This window comes from Talpa europaea (assembly GCF_964194135.1).
Source record: "Talpa europaea genome assembly, chromosome: 6".
Lineage (NCBI taxonomy): Eukaryota > Metazoa > Chordata > Mammalia > Eulipotyphla > Talpidae > Talpa > Talpa europaea.
Window position 1 is genome coordinate 32,756,076 of NC_140072.1, and position 23,501 is coordinate 32,779,576.

Consider the following 23,501-nt stretch of genomic DNA (forward strand, 5'->3'; position numbering starts at 1 on the left):
TTTAAAATATGTATTTCCTCCATTTTTCCCTGAACCATTTTCTTCTTGCCTAGTTGATTGGTGTAACTGTGTAAGCATTTGGCATTCTAGCTGAATGAGAACGAGATGAAATGGCAGATCTCCCAGCCCTCTTATTTCACAACATAGAAGTAAAACTGGCAATGCAGAGAATGTCATAATTCAGATATGTCAGTTCTGAGATGTTTGAAAGTGGTTGAGAGCAGAAACACCACAGCCCATTCTGAACCACAGCTAAGAATAGGGATACTCCATCCTACTGTCCAGAGTGACATCTACTGGTTAGCATCAAGTTCAAGGCATAACTGTAATACACTTTTCCCCTTTCCTCTAAATTTAAGCAGAGAAGAGGTTGTGCAAAGAAATATAGGCGATGAAAAAGCCAGTTAATCATATAAGTCTATGTGGGCACAGAGCTTCAGGAATGCCCTTGCTCCCTTTAAAGCAAGGTTCTGAACAGGCAAAATGGAAAGACAGGAATAATATCACAGGTTTTTGTTTTTTTTTTTTTTTTTTTGTATGCCTTCCCGATCCAAAATGTAGGGTTATCTTACCAAAAATTAAACCAAATCTGCTACTTTAAGAGAAATGAGTATTCAACTCCAGCAAAACTACAGGGAACATTTCAAATGTGCATCTACACACACCCTTCTTGGCAGGAGAATTGGAGCTGACTGTGAAGCCATCCCAGGCACGGTGTCAAACTGTTTCAACTTCACAAGAAAAACAGGATGAGTTTTCTTCTGCTCTCCATTCTATAGTCTTGTCTTTCTCAGTTCTTTCCATCCCCCACACAATTATCAAATACTAATATATATTATCACTACTTATTAGATAATATTTTTTACCCTCAATCTTATACATGCTACCTTCTTCCTTTCACAATCCAGCATCCCCAAAGACAAATATATCAATAGTATCTCGCCCTAACTAGCATAAACCTCTCAACTCATTGCAATATGGCTCTGACTTCATCATCCTTAAAACTCAAACTTTTGCTAGGATAGAAAATGACCTCCCATTAAGTACTCAAAGAATGCAAAAACACTAATTCAAGGGGATAAGTGCACTCCTGTGTTCACTGCAGCACCATTTATAATAGCCAAATTATGGAAGCAGCCTAAGTGCCCAATAGAGGTGTGGATTAAGGAGATGTGGTATACATACACGACAGAATAACACTCAGCTATTAGAAAGAAAAAAAAAAAAAGATGAACTCTTGTCATTTGAAACACGGATGGAACTGGAGGGGATACAAGTGAAATAAGTCAGAAAAAGACAAATACTTGATGATTTCATACATACGGGGAATATGGAAAGAGAGAGCAAAGGAACTGAAAATACTAATCCAAAGCAAACCTAGAAATGATTATAGAATTGAATCTACTAGAGGGAGAGGGAGAATGGGAACAATAAGGAGAGGGCGCCCCATGGTCTATGATAAAGGACTATGGGTGCTTTGGTGGTGAAAGTGGTATAGTGACATACATCTGAGGAGGTATGAATTCATTCCCCTAAATCATACACAGTATTGTAAACCAGTGGTACCTCAATAAAGATAAATAAAATAAAACCATTGAAAAATAAAATCCATATCTAGTTTTTTTAAGATTTTTATTTATTTATGCATACAAGAACTGGGGTATAGGCCAGAGTGGGGAGCAGAACAGGCAGACTGACTGAAATACACTGCTGAGGGGAGCAGCGGGCAAGACAGGAGAGGTCTTCCCTGCCATGTGGGTTAGCTCCCTAACCGGGGATCAAACTCAAGCTATTACCTGTTACTGCAGCCCAACATATCTAACTAGTTTAACTCAATTATTCTATTTTAAATTGTTCTGATGTTTCTACTGCCAGAAATTTAATTGCAATGGCCTCCAATCAAGTTCTCTAATGTTCTTGTTATAGTTATTTCTAGGGGGTGAATTTCATTTTCTTAAGATTTTCTTAAGTTTTTCATTTTCAATCCTTATCACAAATATAAGATGTCAGTATAATACTCTTGTCAACAGTGTGTCATATTTGCAGTTTTTAAGAGAGGTGGAAATGGAAAGAGGGTAGTATGAACTATAAGATCTATGTGCAAAATTACTTGATTAAAAGGAATTTTTATGTTAAAATACAGCTTAAGAAATTTTCTGGGCCTCCCCGGTGGCGCAGCGGTTGAGCGCTGGGTTGCTAAGCTGCCTGCAGCCTCTGCAGTGCTGGTTCGATCCCCGGCTGCTCCCCAGCCACTGGAGGAGGGTCCCACATGGCGCGCAGACCTCTCCTGCCGCCCGCTGCTCCCCTCAGCAGTGTACTTCGGTCCTTCTGCCTGCTCTGCTCCCCGCTCTGGCTCTGGTGAATTCTCTCACCCTCCCGCACTTCTGACTGTACCCAATGCTTGTATAAATAAATAAAAAATAATAAATCTTTAAAAAAATTTTCTTATTTCACCTTTTAGAACCTCTAAATCTTCAGAAAGCTAGACACATCTCTGATGAGTTCTGCAGAGCCAAGAGCTCTTCAAATTAAAAGAAAGTTATATTTGTCCAAGTGTTTAACCACTACAAAATGGTCACATATTATTTCAATGCAATACATTTCAGGTCTTAAGGAAAACTCAACTTTTAATATTCAACTCTCAAATTATATACATCACATCTCACTTAAATGTAGCTTGTCAATGCTACAAACAAGGACATTCCACGGCAGTCATCCCTCGGGTCATATGACCTATGTGAGCTAGATGACAGCAGTCTACCATGAACCGCAACAATAAAGAATATAAACAAAAGATGTAAGAAAGTCTGACACTAACTGACACAATGTGGATTTTCAGACAGGTATAACAGATTTTATAATACCTGGAGAGCTCAATAAATCATTCAGCACAATCCTTCCCCTGCAGGCAGGTAGAATACTATTATTCCTATATTACAAATAAATCAACTGGGGCCCTGCGAGAGGTAGTGACTTCCCCCCAGGTTATATCATTCATGTGTGTAGGGAAAGGAATCACAACTCACACCATCTGCCTGCCTTACCATGAAAGAGCCTCTCCTCCCACAACACACTGCTTCATAGTCAACAGTCAAAGAGGCGTGCCAGGTATCAAGGATTTAGAGACGCTCTTCGTATGAACTTGTGTAGGGGTATTAACTATGCGAGCCATGCACAGTTCATCCCTCACCTGGATTTCCAACACAGTTTCTTCCTGAGACTTCCCAGTTCTAGTTGTAACCTTTCCAAGTGACTTTCTATATTCAAGGTCACACTTCCTTTTTATTAAAGACCAGTGGCAGTGTCCTTATCTCTGCTTCAAAATCTTTCAACAGAAAAATCAGAACTCTCTTTACCCTCTCAAGAAGTCTTCTGTTTGTGTTGGCAAATCATTTTACTCTTCCAAATATATTCTCTCATTTCCTCAGTTGTAAAGCTTTAGCGTTCCCTTTGTTTACAAACTTCAAGACATTCTGACTACATTACCGAAACTCCAGAGTACAGCTAATCAGCTCCCTTTACTTATTCTCAACACCTCTTTTTTCTTCACCCTTTGATTCCACATAAATACTTACATAATCAGTTTCCTTTCATTCTATTCCCCTGTCTGAGACATCAACATATATAATGCTATAGTACTTAAAGGTAGTATGAATTGCAAGACCCATGTGCAAAAATACCATTCACATTTATCCGCACAGCTAAGCTTTTACGTGACCATTGTAGAGCCAACCCTGGGCTAAATGTTGGAGAGCTGAGAATGAATAAGGTAAGACACACATTCCTAGCAACCCTCAGTCTTGACTAGAGAGAGCGTGTGCTAAGCTGTTAGGTACATGTGCCATTAGTCTTTCTATCATGCAGTGAGTACGACAGCACTGTCTGCAATATATGACAAGTGCCATGGCCACACAGAAGAAAGCTGTATTAATTCCATATGACATTTGAGCTAGTTTTTGAAGGATTAGTATAAAATCACCAGGATAGAAGGCAAAGACCTTGTGAAAAGGAGGAATGTAAGTTTGGGAAAGAAGTCACCTGAGAGTGAATATTATTGTTATTGTTGTCATTTAATTCAATTCTTAGCAGTATATGAAGTGTATTAGAAGGCAGGAAAAACATGCTTCTGCCTGCAATGCAGATACAGCTTGAAGTTAAACCAAAATCAACTTGGCTTCCTATGTGAACTGTCACCCTCGAATAAACCAATACTTCCTGGCTCCTGTGGCATCTTTTCTGGGCACAAAATTTCATTTAAAAGACATTGGGAAGCCAATCATGAAGCAGCAGAAACAAACACTGTATTCCCCTGCGCAAAGGCTCTCCTTTATAGGATATGCTGAAGCTAAGAAAACAAATACAAGTTGTTCTGAAAGGAGAGGCAATTAAATTTTTGCCAAACATGACAGGAAGCTGAGAACTGAAACAGACAGAGTAATGTCTATCTTTGGCACACCAGACAGGGAGAAGAAGAGTATGTCTTTGATGGCAGACTTTATTTTAAAGGTGCTAACTGACATTTTGAGAGGACATGAAAACACAGAAAGGAGAGCTTTTCAGGCCCCTGCTGTCTGGGCTGCAGAAGCTCCTAAGTGCCCCAGGGTTTTCATTTTCCCAGTCTCAGGCTAACTCGAGATAAGGTGAAGGAAAGGAAAGGAAAAATATAAAACAAGTCCCTATCTTAAGTCACACAAATCCACATGATACATTTAAGTTAAAAGTATAAAAAGAAAGACACTTCCTGACTCCTAAAGGAGCCTCAAAAAAGGGTCCTTCATGGTGGCAGAAGGTAGACCTTTGTCCATTGTCTAAGAAAAGCACACATGTTTTTTATAGGAAACCCTGTACCAACAGCAGAACAAGCACAAAAGCTCATTTCTAAAGCCACCATTTACTCAAATGGAAGCAAGTCTCCCAATGATTTCCTGTAGGCATACTTAGAACAAAACAGCTGCCTGGAGTGGAAACTGAGTCTACTGAGGTTTTTCAATCTTCAGCTCATTGTTCTTAACCTCTCTCCTTGCTTCCCTGACCCTACAATCCTGTTCACTGAAAGCATTACTCCTATAATTTTTTCCCCAAGTCTAGATTTGTCATACATCTTTATCATGCTTTGGACTTCTCATAATCCAAATTTCTCCCTCTGCAGAAGAGCTAAATAGGCACTTTCCCCAAAGACTACATACAAGTGGCCAATGAGCACATGAAAAAAATGTTCAACATCCCTTATCAGGGAAATGCAAATCAAAACCATAAGATACCACTTCACGCCTGTGAGAATAGCCCATATCAGAAAAGCCAGACACATTCAGTATGTGCTGGTGAGATTATGAATGAAAAGGAACCCTCTTACACTGTTGGTGGGAATATAGACTGGTATAAGCCCTATGGAAAACAGCATGGAGGTTTCTGAAAAGATAAAAATGGATCTACCTTATGATTCAGCAATTAACTCCCAGATATCTACCCAAAGAATGCAAAACCACAAATTCAAAGGGATATATGCATACTGATGTTCACTGCATTGCTACCAGAAGGGGTAAGGGAGGGACATGTATAAAAGCAAGGGGGAAGGAGCACAAGACTATGGGAACAGACTATGGGTGGGTGTATTGATGGTGGGTACAGTGTGGTAATAGCACCTGAGAGGAGAGAACGTATATTCCTAATACCAGCACTATTTACTATAGCTAAGCTATGGAAACAACCCAAATGCCCAAAACTACATGAATGGATCAAGAAGATGTGGTACATATATACAACGGAATATTACTCAGCAATCAAAAAGATAAACTCATGCAATTTGCAGCAATATGGATGGAGCTGCAAGGGATCATGCTCAGAGAAATAAGCCAGAAAGAAAAAGAAAAATACCAATGATCTCACTCATAGCAGGGATTTAGAAAACCTAAACAAGGGACCAGGAAAAAGACTAATTATAATAAAGTAAAAATCAAAATCAACAATCAACTATAAACCAGAGACACACTAAAGGGGATGGGGGAGGAGGGATTAAGGTCAAAATAAGGGGGATGGGAATTGTATGGGGAATATAACCAAGATAAAAATGCATACATTGTGCAAAAATGAAAAATAATGTACAAAATACATAAAAGAAAAAAAAAGAATGATGCAAACCAAAGTTATTACAATAAAAAAAAATTCACCCTCCATCCCAGGGTATATATTTCACTATATCTTTAAAAAGAGGAAAGTGATCATCAGTTCACTGTTATACTGGTAAGGGGAATTCATATCATTCTGATAAGAGGACTGAAGGATAGAAACTGGAAAAGTAGGGCACCAACAAGAACATAGCTCTGAGGACTGAATCTACATTAACCTACAATTACTTAAGCTCAATGTGAATAAATACAGAAGAAGAGGAGCAGAAATGTAATGGAAGATTATCTGGGAATCTACTCCAACACTTCTGGTTTTTTAACATTAGGAATCCTTTCAAATTCTCCACAGCCCACCATTTCCAACTCTCCTCTGATAAACTCACTATACTACAGTCTATATTATCATTCAGCAAATATTTACCAAGTGAAGAAGATACAGCACCAACCTGCAAGACAGCACATTCTTAGCACAAACCTTACAGCAAGTTCGAGGACAGGTACAGAGGGATCTGGAGAGGCAGTTAGGTAAGGCATCTGGCAGAGCAAATCTTTTCAAACAGGTACACTGCCAAGTCTCAGAGTTCAGTCAGAATCAGAAGCAAGAGTTCCAGCAAAGAGAAGTCAGTGACATGAGTGCAAACCCCAGGACAATGGTTATTTTCTCTCGAAACCACTTTAAGACTTCTTGCTTTCTATAAAGACCCAGGATCTAAAGAAATTGTGGATCCAAAAAGGGTTTCGAAGCCTCCAGGAAAAGTCTCCTGCTATGAGAGTCAGTGAACAAAACACTAAATTTCTTATTCCACAACCCTAGAAGTATGTATTTTTATTTAAATGGTAAGACACAGGGATATTGCTACACTGATATACTTCACCTTGGCCTTGCACGAGATTTCAAAAGGACAATTAGAAAGGTAAGAAGAAAAATTTAATTTCTTTATTTCTTAAATGACTAATGAATACACAAATGCTTAGGAAAACATTTTTTTGCATAAATTAGTAGAAGCCTTCTCAATTGTTTTCAGAAATACAATTTAACCATGATGAAAATCTCTCTAATTTTCTGAGACAATAAAAGAGAAGGCCAGTTTCTTAATTGTCAGGTTGCTAAACACATTAAGAAATGGATAGAGTAATAAGATTGAGGTTCTGGCAAAATATTCTCTTTTATACTTCTTTGTTTAAAAAAAATAGATTCAGGGAAATATGAAACACTTCATTAAGATGCAGAGCAAAAAAGAAATTATCATGACAAACAATGAATCATTTAAAAAGTAACAGATATGGAGTGATAGTTAGGAACCTAAATACCTAAGGATGTTTCCCCCAAATTAATGGAAATAAAATAAAAACATTTCCATTATCGGAAATAGCTCCAGGAAGTAGATAGGAAATTCTTTCTCCATTATTTTGCAAAACACAGGGTAGTTTTCCAGAAACTTTCAGCACTTTACAAAATTCCCAGAAGCAGCAGATCTCTGCAGCAGAGGTCACAGACTCATAGGTTCAAGATATAAAGCAGACAGATTCAAGTCAATAGGAACATTGAATTAGTTTGCTGGTTATTGAGTGGAGCGGGCACTTGTTTGCCCTGGTCCCTGAACTACTGCCTTAGTCACACAGCTCAAATCTGATTATCAATCTAGGGGAAATATCAATTGGGTCAAAGACAGAAAAAAAAATTCATTAATAATCCAGATTGGCCAGTTGTATGTTTTAATTTTCTGAAGGTTAAAAACAAGTAAGTAAAGTGAAACACCTAGTATTTTTAAAATATCAGCTGAAACTTCATATGCTGCAATGACTTTTTAGCTTCGTAGACATTGGTGAATTTCTTTTACTTCCCTTAGCTACTCATGAGCCAAAAAGCATGTCGATTTTACGTATGTATATTGTGATGCCTGTATATATATTGCACATGGCAGGAGCAACAACATGATCTCTTTGGGTGCTTCCAGTTCTGATATTTTATACTTAAATGACATTTATAAATATTATTAATAACCTGGCTTAAGAAAATAATACAAAAATATTAAACAACTACCATTTCTCAGACATGTATTAGATCCTCAATGATTGATAATGAATGCTTCTTTGTAAAAAAGACATTATTTTCTAACAGAAAATTTACCTATAATGTTTCTCTACAAATGTGATATATATGTGATAGAATTAATAAAATACCTAATATATTTTTATATATTTCTCTTAACATTTGTTCTATATTTTTAAAGGTTTATTTTTATTTATTTATGCATACAAGAACTGGGCTGTAGGCCAGAGGTGTAGGGGATGAGAGGATTCACCAGAGACAGAGTGAGGAGCAGAACAGGCAGATTTACTGAAATACACTGCTGAGGGGAGCAGTGGACAAGACAGGAGAGGTCTGCTGTACGTTGTGGGTTAGCTCCCTGACTGGTGATTGAATTCATGCCGCAGTGGCTTGCAAAGGCCTGATAGCACTGAGACTTTAACCCCTGTGCCACCAGGGAGGCCCCCAGTGCTATATTTATTAACAACATATTTTTCTTGAGATACTCTTTCTTCATGAGGTAAGCTATTTGGCTTGCCTGAACTAGATTCCCCAGAAGAGTCAGGATAAATGTATAATGATTTCTCTTTAACTACAAAGTATCAAAAGGAGTTGACTTAACAGTCACTTCCAATAATGCAAATAACTCATTTATTAAACTTTATCTTTTTGTGAATTTATGGATAGTTATTCCATGCATTTCAATTATAGTTATTTTTTAGATGTTCAATATATCCCAGAATTCATCAATGAAAACTTCCTAAAGCTTGACCCCATGACCCTTTGTCTGTGTTTCTTTGGTTTCTACCAAAAGGTTCCTAACTTTATTTTGTAGCTTCTTTTCTTTAGTTCTCAACCATTAATTTCTCCAAGGAATAACAACTCATTTAATTTGATTCAATACATATACCTATTTTCTTATACACTGACAACCTCAATTTAATTATTGGATTATTCCCCTGAATATAAAAGTATAATAGTATATATAAGTATAAAAGTATAAAAAGTATACATTTTTTTAAGATTTTTTTTTTAAGATTTATTTATTTATTTATACAAGCACTGGGTACAGTCAGAAGCATGGGAGGGTGAGAGGATTCACCAGAGCCAGAGCGGGGAACAGAACAGGCAAACAGATGAAATACACTGCTGAAGGGAGCAGCGGGAGCGGCAGGAGAGGTCTGCATGCCATGTGGGACCCTCGCTGGTGGCCGGGGATCGAACTGGCACTGCAGAGGCTGCCGGCAGCTTCGCAGCCCAGCGCTCAACCACTGCGCCACCAGGGGAGGCCCTAAAATGTATACATTTTATGCATGTAAAGTGTAATAGTATAATCAACATTACTTCTAATAGTAGTACTGGATTATGCTTAATATTTCTTTGCAGTTCTTTTCATCCTTAAATTATATGCCACAACTACATAGAGTATTATGTTTAAAGGGATTTGAAATCATTCTTTTCTCTACATATCTATGGTCTCAATGTTCTCTACATACCTATGTTCTCAATATTCTTAAGCTTTTTTAAATTCAGTTCACATTAATGTAGAGATTGATGTAGTTTTTCATTTTTGATTAAGTTTTATTTTGGAACGCAAAATATTTACATGACACAAAAGTCAAAATTACGACAAAAAAGTATTCAGAGATGCTACAAATACAATAAAATCTACTTAAAATACCTTTGCCACCCTTTTATTTTCTCCATCATGCACTCATGATCAATATTAATGTCTTTGGTAATGCTTGATTTTTGATCTCTTATATATACTAAAGCTTCAATTAGTCAGCTTGAGATAATATCCAAAGATATCATTTAATTTCCCTCACTCTCAACTTTCTCCATGTTTTAGTTGTGTTATTTCCCCCTTTGTATTGCATTTAACAGTAACAAATTCTTCTTTAGCCCTTGTCCACAACTCTGTTTTAGATCTTCACTCTACAGTTAAATATATAAAATTCTCACTATCAATATCTTTGTCAAAGTATCCCTTATCACTTTTTTTTAATTAATAAGGTTTTTGTGTCTTTTTTTTTAAAGATTGATTTATTTATTTATACAAGCACTGGGTACAGTCAGAAACATGGGAGGGTGAGAGAATTCATCAGAGCGGGGAGCAGAGCAGGCAGAAGGGCCGAAGTACACTGCCTAGGGGAGCAGCGGGCAGCAGGAGAGGTCTGCGCGCCATGTGGGACCCTCCCTTGGTGGCTGGGGAGCAGGCAGGGATTGAACTGGTGCTGCAGAGGCTGCGGGCAGCTTCACAACCCAGCGCTCATCCGCTGCGCCACTGGGGAGGCCCTATCACTTTTTTATAAAGCTCAATGTCTAGTTAATTCTTTAGGAAGATCTTCAAGGGATTATATTCCCTGAGTTATTTACTGTCCCTTACTTTTCCTACAGTCCTCCAACTTGAAGGATAACTTCAATGAAATAACATCCTTCACCTCCTTTCTTGAGTATCTTATAGATGTTATTCCTTTATTTTCTTGTTCTGAGTATTTGTTAAGAAATTTGAAGTAAACCTACAAAATGACTTTCTAAATGACTGCAATCTTTGCTATGTTTCAGAGATAATTTTTGTGGCTCCATTTTCCAGGTACAAAATGGCTTTTGTGACTCATAAATTAAAATCTTTATGTATTTCAATATATGTTCTTGAATTTGATTTTAAACATTCATTCTGTCCCACTTTTGTTTTTCTTCTCCAAAGGAACCAAATCTATTTATCCTGCATCTTTAGCATTGAACACATGCACTTAACCCTTCAATTTAATGCCAGGAAAAATGAGCTACTCTCTGCCTGAGCTGGGGTAGACTTTGATTTCTAACCCTTTTGTCCCTCCTGAATGGGACAATGCATTGATGTCAGTCTTATATGGTAACTATCTCTCTTGAATACAGACCAAAGTATTTCAATTGTATCACACATTAATAAGTTCTTCAGGATTGCCAATTGACTGCAAAAGCTATTTTCATGGTCCTTTTAATATCCTGACAGAAATTCTGACTGATATGGATGAAATAATAGCTATCATATATCCTCTTCTGTAGTTTCCCCAGGAAATAGTTATTTTAGTTACTCTTTACAGTAAAATTATTTATATTGAGCTTCCTTTTACTCCTAATTTCACATCTTTAGCAATAGACTAATACAAAACTCATACAACCACTAAATTAGAATGATTATTAGATGTTTACTGTGTGAAAGAGTACACAAAGAAGTTATACGGTGATGAAAATTATACCATTGTTTCCTTTAGTAGGCTTACTCTAGTGAAGTTGGTTAGAGACATAAACCACGTACATATTTACACACATTGTTTTGTATATACAAATGTGTATTGCATATACAATATACATATGCATTGCATATACAAATGTGTAGGCATATGTTATGTGTGTGTAAATATATATATATATATATATGCCAAAAAATGCACAAATATAGTACATTTGGGAGTTTAAGCAAGAGATTTATATAGTAGATCCTGGGAGGACTCTATACTTTCAGGCTTGAAATACAGACGGGTTTTTGGTGTAAGGAGATTAGAGTAAGTGCATTTTAGGAAAATGGAAAGTGCATTGAAGGAAAGAACTAACAGACAGGAAATTTTGTATTGAATGTGAAAAAAAGTAGTTTCATTTGACTGAAACAGAATAAAGTATTTGTAAATAATATTTTAAAGAGTAAATTGAATGAGAATATCAGGATAAAATATTTAGCACTAGTTATAGAAACAACATGAGGCTATTCAAAATTTTAAGAATGATATGTTTCCCAAAGAGTAATCCAATAGCATAATGTCAAAATGACTGGAGAAATTTGGAAATTGGAGAAATTGGAGATGGTGAAACCAGTTAAAAGGCAATTCCTCTTGTCCAGACCAAAAAATATATATATATATATATCTGTGAATAAACACAGACTAAAACACCAACCTTTGTACAATATTATACCCCTTCCCAAAGGAAAAATGTTTGGTCAGAGGGCCTTATATTATTTAGAAATCCACAAGAAAGAAAATTTATATAGTTATAACACCCAAGAGCATTCCCTTGTTCCATCATCTGTAAAACAAATGACGCATTTTGCACCAAGACCTACTGTTTCACATTTAGAAATCTGAATTTAGCATCTACAATAAAGAAACTAAAAATAAAGTCTATGATAAAACTTTTTCCCTCCTTTCCTCTCTTACTTATTCCAGCTAATTGTCTGTCTTTCCCCTCTAAAACCAATTTCAAGAGGTTAACATTACCCTGTAATTATATTTTATCTTATGCAAGGATGGTCACTGACAATCTATGCTAATCCAGGATTTTGTTAAATAAAAAGTCCAAATAGGGTCACTTGGGTTGAATAGAGTGATTTTATCCTTTCATCGAATCAAATATGAGGGATTCTCTTCTGCTCAAATTACCTCTATGGGTCTTTGCCTATAGTGTGATGAAGGTCACTGAATTGATTAAAGAGTTTGTGGCAATAATGGGGTCTTCTGCAGACACAATCTGAAATGATCAAAAAATTGAGAGCAAAAAGGGACTTAAATGGTTCAATGGAGATAATATACCTGAAAAAAATTCAGCCCCTGTGCTGAATGATTATTCCTCCAAGCAGAAAGGATTCTGTAAGAATAGAGCAACTAGATATTTTCCCTTTGAAACTATGACAGAATATGAGAAAGAAGTTTAAAAATGAAAGCTGAAAGTAAAGTAGAGAAGAATTCTAAATATAGCAATCTAAGTCACTGTAAGAATTAAGACACACTAGCCAGGGAGTATATGAGGGAGACATCCGTTTGTCTGGAACACACAGAAAAGGACAAGACAAGAAGCACTCTCCTGTCACCCCACCAGGCCTAATCGGTCTGTAAGCCTGCTGAGGGCAACAGTGCTTCATTAATTTGTGTATGTGTCTCTAGCACCACACATAGGACCACACATTCCAGATGCTTACTATAGCATATATAATTTAATCAAATGACCTTGGAACTTTATCATCTTATAATAACCGAGTTGCTTAGGTGTCAAAATCACCACTTGTGTACCACTGAATATAAACCAGAACCAAATGCAAGTATTTGTTACATTCTGCAGGAAGACATGCTTTGGACAGTTGAATTTTTTAAATCAATGAAAAGAAATTAACAATATTCATACTCAACTAGTCCACACCTTTTTTATTGCACTTTTGCTAGTTATGCAGCACTCAGCACTGTGGTAGCTGAATCTTTCAAAGAACATTACTGCTAGAAGTATCTGGTACTTAATTTTATCCAGCTAACTAGAGAAATCACAGTTTGCATCTTTAAAATAATTAAATACTAAAAATATTATTTCCCTAGGAGTGGGCATATAAAAAAAATCTCAGGTAAAATAAATCAATATGTTTCTAAAATAATTTTCTTAAGGGTATTTATGTTTTTAAGTAGTTTGTAAGTCTATAAGATATAAAGTCCTCTGATAGCAAGGAATTAGAAAGTTCCAGAAACAATGAGAGACAGAAAGGAAAAAACAAATAATTGGATACTGCTCAGATAATTGGATACTGCTCAGGCACAGGCATATACTTGTACACACATGTACACAAACACACATACATATGTACCAAACACACCTGGCAAGGTAAACAACCTTCCATGATTGTGATCCTACAAACATCCTGGCAATATTTTTATAGTCCTGGCAGAAAACATTCTCTTAAGATGCCCTCTGTGGTTACAAATTCTGAAACTGTCTCTATAATACAATGTGCAGGTTAGAGAGAGCAAGCAGTTTTGATGCATTAATAAAGGCTTACTTCATACACAATTTACCTGCTCACCAAACCAAAATGCTATGAATCCCAACCCCAGTGTCTATGGAACCATGAAATTAGGTGTACAAAAGACTAAACTTTCACATTCATAATTACAAACTTTAGGAGTGTTTTGCATTAACAGAAGTTTCTGGGATATAATATACTTGAACATGTCCTCCTCAAGTACACGTGTACACCTTCTTATGCCCACAAATATCTGTCATGGAGCAGACTCGAGCTGAATAATGTACAAAGAAATAATCACTATAGCTAAATCCAAACCAATTGCACAAGACAACTAGCTGCTCCACCCACTTAAAGAAAGGGGAAGGAAAAAAAAACAACTTCCTTGTGAAAAGAAATAGGAGATCCAGCGCTTCTATTATAGAGGTTTTGTGACATTGTGACAGTCTTCAGAAATCAGTGTCATGCCAATGTTCATCATTTTTAAAGAACAGGAATAATACAGAAGGGAAACTGTTGTTTGGGGATTATTTTCCTGAGGTCCCAGCTTCATCTTACTTCTAGATTTACAGTAGTTGTCAAATGACCACCATCAAATGGTGGTGCTGGGAGGAAGCACTCTCAGGTAAAGATGTGAGTTTAGTAATGGTCTTCACAGATATTATTTTGGCCAATTCAGCTCAGCAAGCATGGGTGGGCGGGGGGGGGGGCATTCCAATCCCTCCTTACACAGTGGAGGGTTGCACAAGATTGCTTGATTATTTCTAAGGTCATGTCCAAATTCACATTCATTTCTAGGTCACCAGTTTTCTAATCAAACACACACAAGTCCATGAGCAAGAAACAATCTGATCTGGTACACACATAATGTCTTTGTTCCCCTGGCTTAAAATCTCCCAGGAAGGTCACACTCTGCTGTAGTTTCTAACGCTCACTCCTCAAACAATGAGTAAAGAAAACACCAGCCTCTATGTTTTCACAGAAACTGTTGTTCATTTATTAGCCTTCACTTTAAAAAGCAAGCTATTTATCTTCTTCACACACCAAGTCTAATTTAAACTTAAAGTACTAAAGTACTCCTAATGAGTACTTCCTTAGCCAAACTCAAGTTTCGGTCTCTAAGCCAACACCTATATCCCCTTTCCTCTTTTATTTATTTTTCCTTGGCTCTTTTTCATCGTGTATTTTATTTATTGATCTGGTTTATTATCAAGAAGGATGAGTTCATTAAGGGAGAGATTTTCATCCCCCCTTTTTTTTTAAATGGTTGTATATCCAAGTGCCTTAAATAATGATTGGTGCACAGTAGGTTTTCAAAACTTTTTGTAAATGAGTTAACAAATCTAAATTTTGTTCCTAGGTCAATTATAAACCAAATTTCCAGTTAATACTGTTAAAATTTTACCTTCTCTTCAAATCATACATCTTCAATGTTCTACCTGCATGGACTATAAAAGAGCTTTTAAAACTCTGATTTTCAATCTTGGTATAAGAATACTTCTAATTTACAACATAATGTGCATTCCCAAGCACACTAGAAATCAGCAATAAAATACCCTTGACTCCTTTAAAATCTGTCTTAAAAAGTGAATTAATGTTAAAAACCCAGACACATAAAGGTGTGTTGAAATGCTTCATTGTAAGCATTGGTTGAATAAAAATACAGAATCAAAACTGAACAAATTTATTACAGAGAGTGCTTATTCTGGCCCCCCAAAAAGCACCAACTGCCATTGAAATGCCCCCAAAATAGCTTACAGAGCAGTTAATTAGAAATGTTCTAAAAGTATAACTATATTATAACATTGTGGTTTGCCTGGAAAGTATAAGTTTAATTTAGAAGGAAATTGAAGTATTTGAATGGTTTCAAAGATGGTTTCAAAACCTTCTCAAGCACAAAAGTAGGCAAGGTTACCTAAGGGATGATAGGAGGATGAAGGCTGGATGTGTATGAGAAAGGTTTGGAAAAGTAACTGAAGAATTTACTAGGCAGTTAAGGAGATGAATGACAATAACTTAGGGGCATGCCAAGAGCTTTGTAAGGCACCAATTCAGAAATATTTTACTACTCCTATGCATACAACCTTCAGGAGTCCTTATTTCCAATAAACTCATCTACTTCACAAACAAGCAGAAAAATTAAGAGAAATCAATATTTTTTATGTCAAGACGGAGAGTCAAGTTTCTAAGTGTTCATTTATAATCTGCACAGCATGGTAAAACACTGAAGATACACACCTGCTTTGCTTTAATAAAAAGATACAGAGGAATGCAGGTATATAGAGAGGAAATCTACTAAATGATAAATGGGAATGTGAAAAATATACTCTCCCAGAAAAAGTTCATAATGTATTATCTCTGATTTGGGGCTTTTGGGATCAGATATATTATCTTTTTAAAGTCCATCTGGAAAAGTTTCTTTGCTTTGCAAAATTAATGTTTAGATGATAAAAAGTAAATCAACCAGCTAAATTTAGTCCTTTTCACAGGAAAGAAATGAAAGTGGAGACCCTCATCTCTGGCATTTGTGAAAATGAAGAGATTGTAATCTTAAATTTATAATGTAGAATCTGTAAAGATTCTACCTATTCTCATGTTTTGTGGATTGACTATACATGGCAATTATTTTCAAGAACAGCAGTGGGAAGTAAAAAGAGGAGATGGGAAGCAAGGTTCTGCATTTTGAACAGCTTTTTTAGACTGGAGAAAAATCTTATAGAGGCTGTGAACAAAAAGACACAGTGAGGGAAGCCAGCCACTTGATTTAAAAGAGAATTTTAAAAGTCAGTGTAAATGACAGCAGCCACAATGGCCCAACAGCATCAATGGGGTAAACAGGATCTCTGTATACCTCACCCTTACATTAATTAACTCTGCTTACTACTTAACCCTCCATTTTCCCCACTTTTTTTTCCTTTCATGCTTTTTAACGTTTATCATTTTTTAAATTTTTTTTAAATTTTCCCCACTTTTTAACATCATTCCTATCAATATTCACATGCCTTAATATCTCTCATTCAGCAAGGAGTTTCTTGAACTCCTAGTCCCCCCCCCCCCAGTTTTGTAAAATCTCAATAAAACCTCACTCTCTGGGTCACATCCTATTCCATCTATCCTACTTCATTTTATTCATAGTTCTATGGATAAACACATTACTTATTTACCATGTGTATATCCTCTATAGTTTATAATCTCTGGAAGATAATAAGTCTATTTTTTCCCATTAAGTACATCTATCTAATGCTTAGACTGGGCACTTCATTAAAAACTGACGATGAATGAATGAATGAATGAATGAATGAATGAATGAATGAATGAATGAATCTTTCATGAAAAACCTAAGACATCTTCATGAGTTTCTCTGGAGTAACAAACCATCAGGGAATAAGCCTATTCTCTCTTATGTCTCTCTTAGACAACATCTTCTGATGTCTTGACTAGTGTCATTTATTATTGTCCTTTTAGCTACCCCTGTAACATACCAGGCTTAACAAGCAAACCTGTTTCTTGGACTCCTAGCAATGTTCACAACATATTTCCCTCTTTTAATAGTTCTTATTGTCAATCTTTTCCTATTTTCTTGCACATCTGATATCCACATTCACACTTTGATTATTTGTACTTCAATCAGATTCACATAATAATATATTTATAGACAATATCATTAGCCATCCCAACCATACAACTCGACAATGTAAATCTAAAGTCTCTAAGTATGGAAGGCAATAAAGGGGGTGCCATGATTCCAAATCTACTTCCGTATTACAGTAATTTATGTCTACAGGGATAATAACTTCAAGATGTTTTAAATGTCCACTTATTACAACATCTAGATGAATCTCCAATTATGACAGACCAAGTGTATTCTAGATTGCCAGGGTGCCAGGTGGGTGGATGGGTAGAATAAGGAACATTGATATTATTAATTAGAACTTCAGAGAAATCTAGTATAGGATGAAAAAAAAAGGTCACCTACCGAAATTTCTGTGGCTCTTTTCCCAAAACCTCCTGCAAATAGTATACAATTATACAATTATGAATAATAGTGGTTAATGAGTTAATATAAAACTCATTGTTAGGCACTGTTACATTATAACTTATCTTCATTATCAAGCAAGCACATAAAGCTTGTTTGTTACCTCATGATGATGCAAAAGAAAAATTATTCGTGATTACTCAGATGGCGCTTTCTCTTCTTTCTCTTGAGAAATAATATTCTCTTTACTAAAGGTATTTATTAAGCACTGCTAGGAAGTTAACCCCATTTCCATTGATAAGTTCCTTGATTTGAAAAAGGAAAGTGACACTTAAATATTTAGTGTAATTATACCTAATTCCAAATGTGCTTGGAAATATTTCTGTGAAAACAAATAGCAAGAAAATTCATGCTTATGCAATATTCCACATTCACTATTTTATTGAATTGAATGTCAGGTATGAAACATTTGGAATCTTGATTAAAAGTACAAATAGACAACTACCTAGTATTTTAATCAAAATAATCCCTTTAACTAGCTTATAGCCTTCAAAATAAAAAGGCCGATAATAAGAAAAATTTAATTACATGGGAATGACTTATCAAAACCAAACAAACTGCTTAGCCTCTATGCTGCACAAAAGCTGTTAACCTCTTACAACAGTGCTGCTACTAATTTGCTTAAATTAGAATTGTGTACATATGAGAACACTGAAGAGCAACACTCCATCTCCCTCAAACTCAGAAAATTTACACTTTTTTGTCAGTTTGGTGTGACGCCAAATATTATGTAATCCACACATTTTCTCTCTCCATGCACTGTGTTAGCAATGCTTGTGGGGCTGAGTAAGGGGGTGGTTATACACTATTTACAAAGCAAAGGTCTCTAGGATAGGAAACCTTAAAGTAGCTAGATATAGCTACATTCATTTTAATATGAAGATACAGGAACAAGGAATAATTTTTTTTCTAAACATTTTTTTTGCTAAGTTTGGGGAATGATATTGTCCAAAGGCTGCACATAAGAAACTTTAAGGATTCAAGAGAACCACAGTCTCTAGGATAGGAAACCTTAAAGTAGCTAGATATAGCTACATTCATTTTAATATGAAGATACAGGAACAAGGAATAATTTTTTTTCTAAACATTTTTTTTGCTAAGTTTGGGGAATGATATTGTCCAAAGGCTGCACATAAGAAACTTTAAGGATTCAAGAGAACCACAGTTATGAAAGATCAAAACCAACTTTCACCATCAGCCCAAATCCAATTATATTCCACCCGCTTCTCCAGCACATAATATCAATTACTTCTATTTCCAATTATCTATCTTCTGGTATTTTACTCACAAATTTAAGGCAAGCCACAGTGAGTCCCCAAATAGTAACTGCTCATATGATTCCCACTTTGTGAATATCCTCCTAAGAAAATCCTAAATTTCTTAAGATTTGATTAAATTCTCACCCCTTTTGCGACAGTGAAATTACAAAAAGGAGAAAGTATAAGGTAATTCTGAAAATCATTTGTGACCAAACTCCTCTTTTTCTGGTAAGGACTAAAGAGTTGCAGAAAGCTGATGTGCCTTGTTCAACTGTATGACGCATATGTGACCTGGCTCTGAGGCCCACATTCCCCTAATTCCCAGTCCGTATCCCCCTATGATTATTCTACTTCTGCAGTGACTTCCTCCTTTCATGAGTTCTGCTGGCCAATCATTATGCACCACTGGTGGCCTCTAACCCAGTGCCCAATGCCCACATCTGGATCATGAGGTTTTCCCCAAAGCACTGTTCCGACTACAATATTTGCAACAACCAGTGCCCTTTCTCTCTTATATAACTGCTGAAGCCATGAACGCAACTGAGATTATATGGCAGCAACCTGCAATCACACTTTAGTTATCTCTTAGCCCTAAAGTAGTGAAATGTAGGGGTTGCTTTTTCAACCTAGTGTGGAAGGTCCCCGTGAACAGCCCAAAATTGAGGAATTCTTTATTGTCATTTTTTTAAAGTTTTCTAGCATTATGATAAGGACATGTAAATACTCAGCACTAAGGAACCAATATCCAAGGTAACAAAAGGAAAAAAATAGCATAAAGCCAAGTTGTAAGTTATATGAAGAACAGTGGTGCTCTGATGCATGGCAGGAAAAAACATAAGCTACAGATCAGGCATGCATCACCATTTCTTGTATTGTTTTCCCCCACCCTCAGCTTCTGGTGTGCTGATATTGAGGAGTCAGATGAGTCTGACCCATCAAGTTCCCCCTTCTCTGATACAGATGGTGAGACAAAAATTCCTTAACACTCTTGCACGTCTTCTACTTCCTACATGGCTATTGCTGCCATCACAACTGGTCATCTCTGCAGGCCTAGGAGATCTTGTCAACACTCAGAGTAACAGATACCTTCCTTTCAGTCACAGCTACCACATGTGCCTAGGATAGTTTCACACACACACAGGAAAAACACATCTGCTCTTGTCTCTGTTGTCCCTGCCAGTTCAAGCCAACGCAAGTTGCTTTTCACCACAGCACTTTCCCATTCATGTGCCAGACACATGAAATTCTCCTTGACATAGTCTTCCATTCACACCACCCACTCTGCCATCCACCAAAAGTTTTAAGAATTCCTATCTTCCAGATGTCAGGTAGACCCACCCCAATCCTCAGTACACAGTAGCCTGATGCTGTCTTCTTGTAAATTAATTTTCCCATCTTCCAAACACATCTGATCTGTCTTTTTCTGACAACTTAGTTTCCCATCTTCAGACTGTGGTTCTGTGCATCCTTTGATATTCTAAAGCTCTGCCTGATGTTTATCTGTTATCTCTTTGGCAAGAATAACTTCCTGGTTAGCATCCAAGCAGAAAACCAGTTCTTTGATTTTATGGAAAGATGCTAAGACACTTCCAGGCTTATAGGCCAACCAATCACATCCAACTCCAAATTAGATCAATTATACTACCACTGAAAAGACAATGTAGAGTCACCACCACTGCTATGATTTTCAAACAGCATTTGTTATACAACCACTTGCTTATAATGTCATAAAATAATTAGCCACCATAGATGCTATAACACTTGAACATTACAACCCCAGATAGATAAACCAAAAAATGCATTCATGCAACATAAATGAATGCAAAAGGTAATATACAACAGTTGAATAAACACATACTGGCAAGAGAATAGTTTATGATTTGTTTGGCTTTGATTATAAAAATTCTCCAAAGACAGAAAACAGAAGACAATTGTGTATATTTTAAATACATAGGCAGTAACAATCAAACTTTGCTTCAAAACTTATAACCAGAAGCCAAGACCTCTTCAACTCACTGCTATCTAATATAAACTATAGAGATGCACTTAAAATAATTTAAGTTTTCTATAGAGTGTTATTTCATGGGTCCTGAAACCACTGAAAGGTGTTAGTGGTACAAATGATCAGAAACAAATAGTCTTTGAAGTGTCTCACAAGGTACCAAATGTGTTTCCTTACAGGAATAAACAGGCAGTGGTTCCAAATTCAGAGTATTGCTAAAATGACTTTTAGTTACCATCTGCTTATTGATCCTCAGGTTGGATTAAGGGTCAATACTGTGCTAACTCTTGAAGGTAGTAGCCTTACACTCTGCTAGAGATAGTTACTGTTATTTTTAGTTGCTTGACTGTGTCTAAAGACAGTATTAAAGATAATGGCAAAGGCCACATTCGGTCTGTAATAAATCAGTACTCTGGGATTTGTTTGAGAATAAATTTTTACTGCTGTTCAAGGTAATTAAGTCATAATACCAAAATATTCCAAAATTTGGCTAATTCTCAATCATAACATCAGAATGGTATGTGTAAGCACATTTGGAAGGAAGCAATATCTTATCTCCTCTACTTATAAAACCAAACTTCCACTTAACTACATTTACTTTTTCTAAAAGTAAGTTAATAATGTTGCCTTTAAATGGTGAACAGTCAGCCAAATCTTCAAAACTCAGGCTACTCTGCCAACCATTATGTGGATCAGTCTAGATGCAGCTAGTAAATCATGACTCTGACACATTTGCCACAAGAGTGTATTCTTTGCAGTTAATTCTCCCTTAAATTCTGACCAGCATTCATGATAGAATCTGGCAGATATTAATCACCCTCTAATCATTGCAAGTGCATTAATAACAGGAAGAAGTTAGGAGATAGATTTCTTTTATCTCCAAAAATGAGGGCAGTTTTTCTTTAAAAGGAACTATATATATATGTGTGTGTGTGTGTGCATGTATTTATATGTTTATTATATATCAAATGTTCATATGCATAGATATGTATCTCTGAACTTCCTGTTCTGTTCTGCTAAGGAAAGAGAATCCCACATATGTAATTCATTCTTCTCCTACCATATTTCAAAAACAGTTAAGAGATATCCAGATGTAAGACAAGTGGAAATAAAAATATCAGTTTATTACAGGGCCTCCCCTAGTGGCGCAGGCAGTTGAGCGCAGTGCTGTGAAGCTGTCCACAGCCTCTGCAGCACCGGTTTGATCCCAGCTGGCCAGCAAGGGTCCCACATGGTGCCGCAGACCTCTCCTGTTGTGCCTGCTGCTCCCCTCAGCAGTGTATTTCTTCAGTCTGCCTGTTCTGTTCCCTACTCTGTCTCTGGTGAATCCTCTCACCCTCCTGTGCATCTGGCCTGTACCCTGGTTCTTGCATAAATAAATAAATCTTTAAAGAAAAATCAATTTATTACTTGTGAATACTGATACATTTACAGCTATTTCTACCATCCATTTTATAATTTTGACTTAACATTAACTTCTTTCTTTTGTTCTCTCCTTCCTACCTTTGATAAGACTGATAAAATTTGTTTCTTACAATACCTGTGTTTGAAGACTAAAGATTGAATTTTTTCTTTTAATACTTTCTTAATGTGTTAAGATATACATACTCATATGAATTTTTTTAAGTCTAAGTTCCTCAATTTGATATGATCCTCCTTAAAATATTAATCACCTTTAACTTTATAACCTATCTTGTTAACATATTAAATTTAGTTTTACTTTATTTCAATGCAGGGGGATGATTAAATTTCAAGATTTTTTATTTCCATCCAATATGTTTTTATTTATAATGTATCTTCCCTCTGGGTTTCACTTTTCTTCTTGCTGAAATACTATTTATTTTATAAAGTACTGTGGATAGTAAACTCTCCTAGTCTTTGTCTAAGGCTTTTTCAATTTTGCCCTCATTCTTTAAAGTGCTTGACTAAGTATGAAACTGTAGGTTGACTGCTGTTTCCCTTATCTCTAGTTTTCTGGTTGCCCTTCCCGGTGATCAAGAGTTGTAAGACTAACAGACAGCAGCTACTAGAGTTGCCTACAATCATAAAATGGAGAAAATTTGCTATACTCTAAGGCTTTTTTCCTTTTATTTTTTTAAGATCTATTTATGCATACAAGAACTGGGGTATAGGCCAGAAGCGTGGGAGGGTGAAAGGATTCACCAGAGACAGAGCGGGGAGCAGAACAGGCAGACAGGCTAAAGAAACTGCTGAGGGGAGCAGCAGGCGAGACAGGAGAGGTCTGCCACGCCATTGAGTATCTCCCTGGCCAGCCAGGAATCG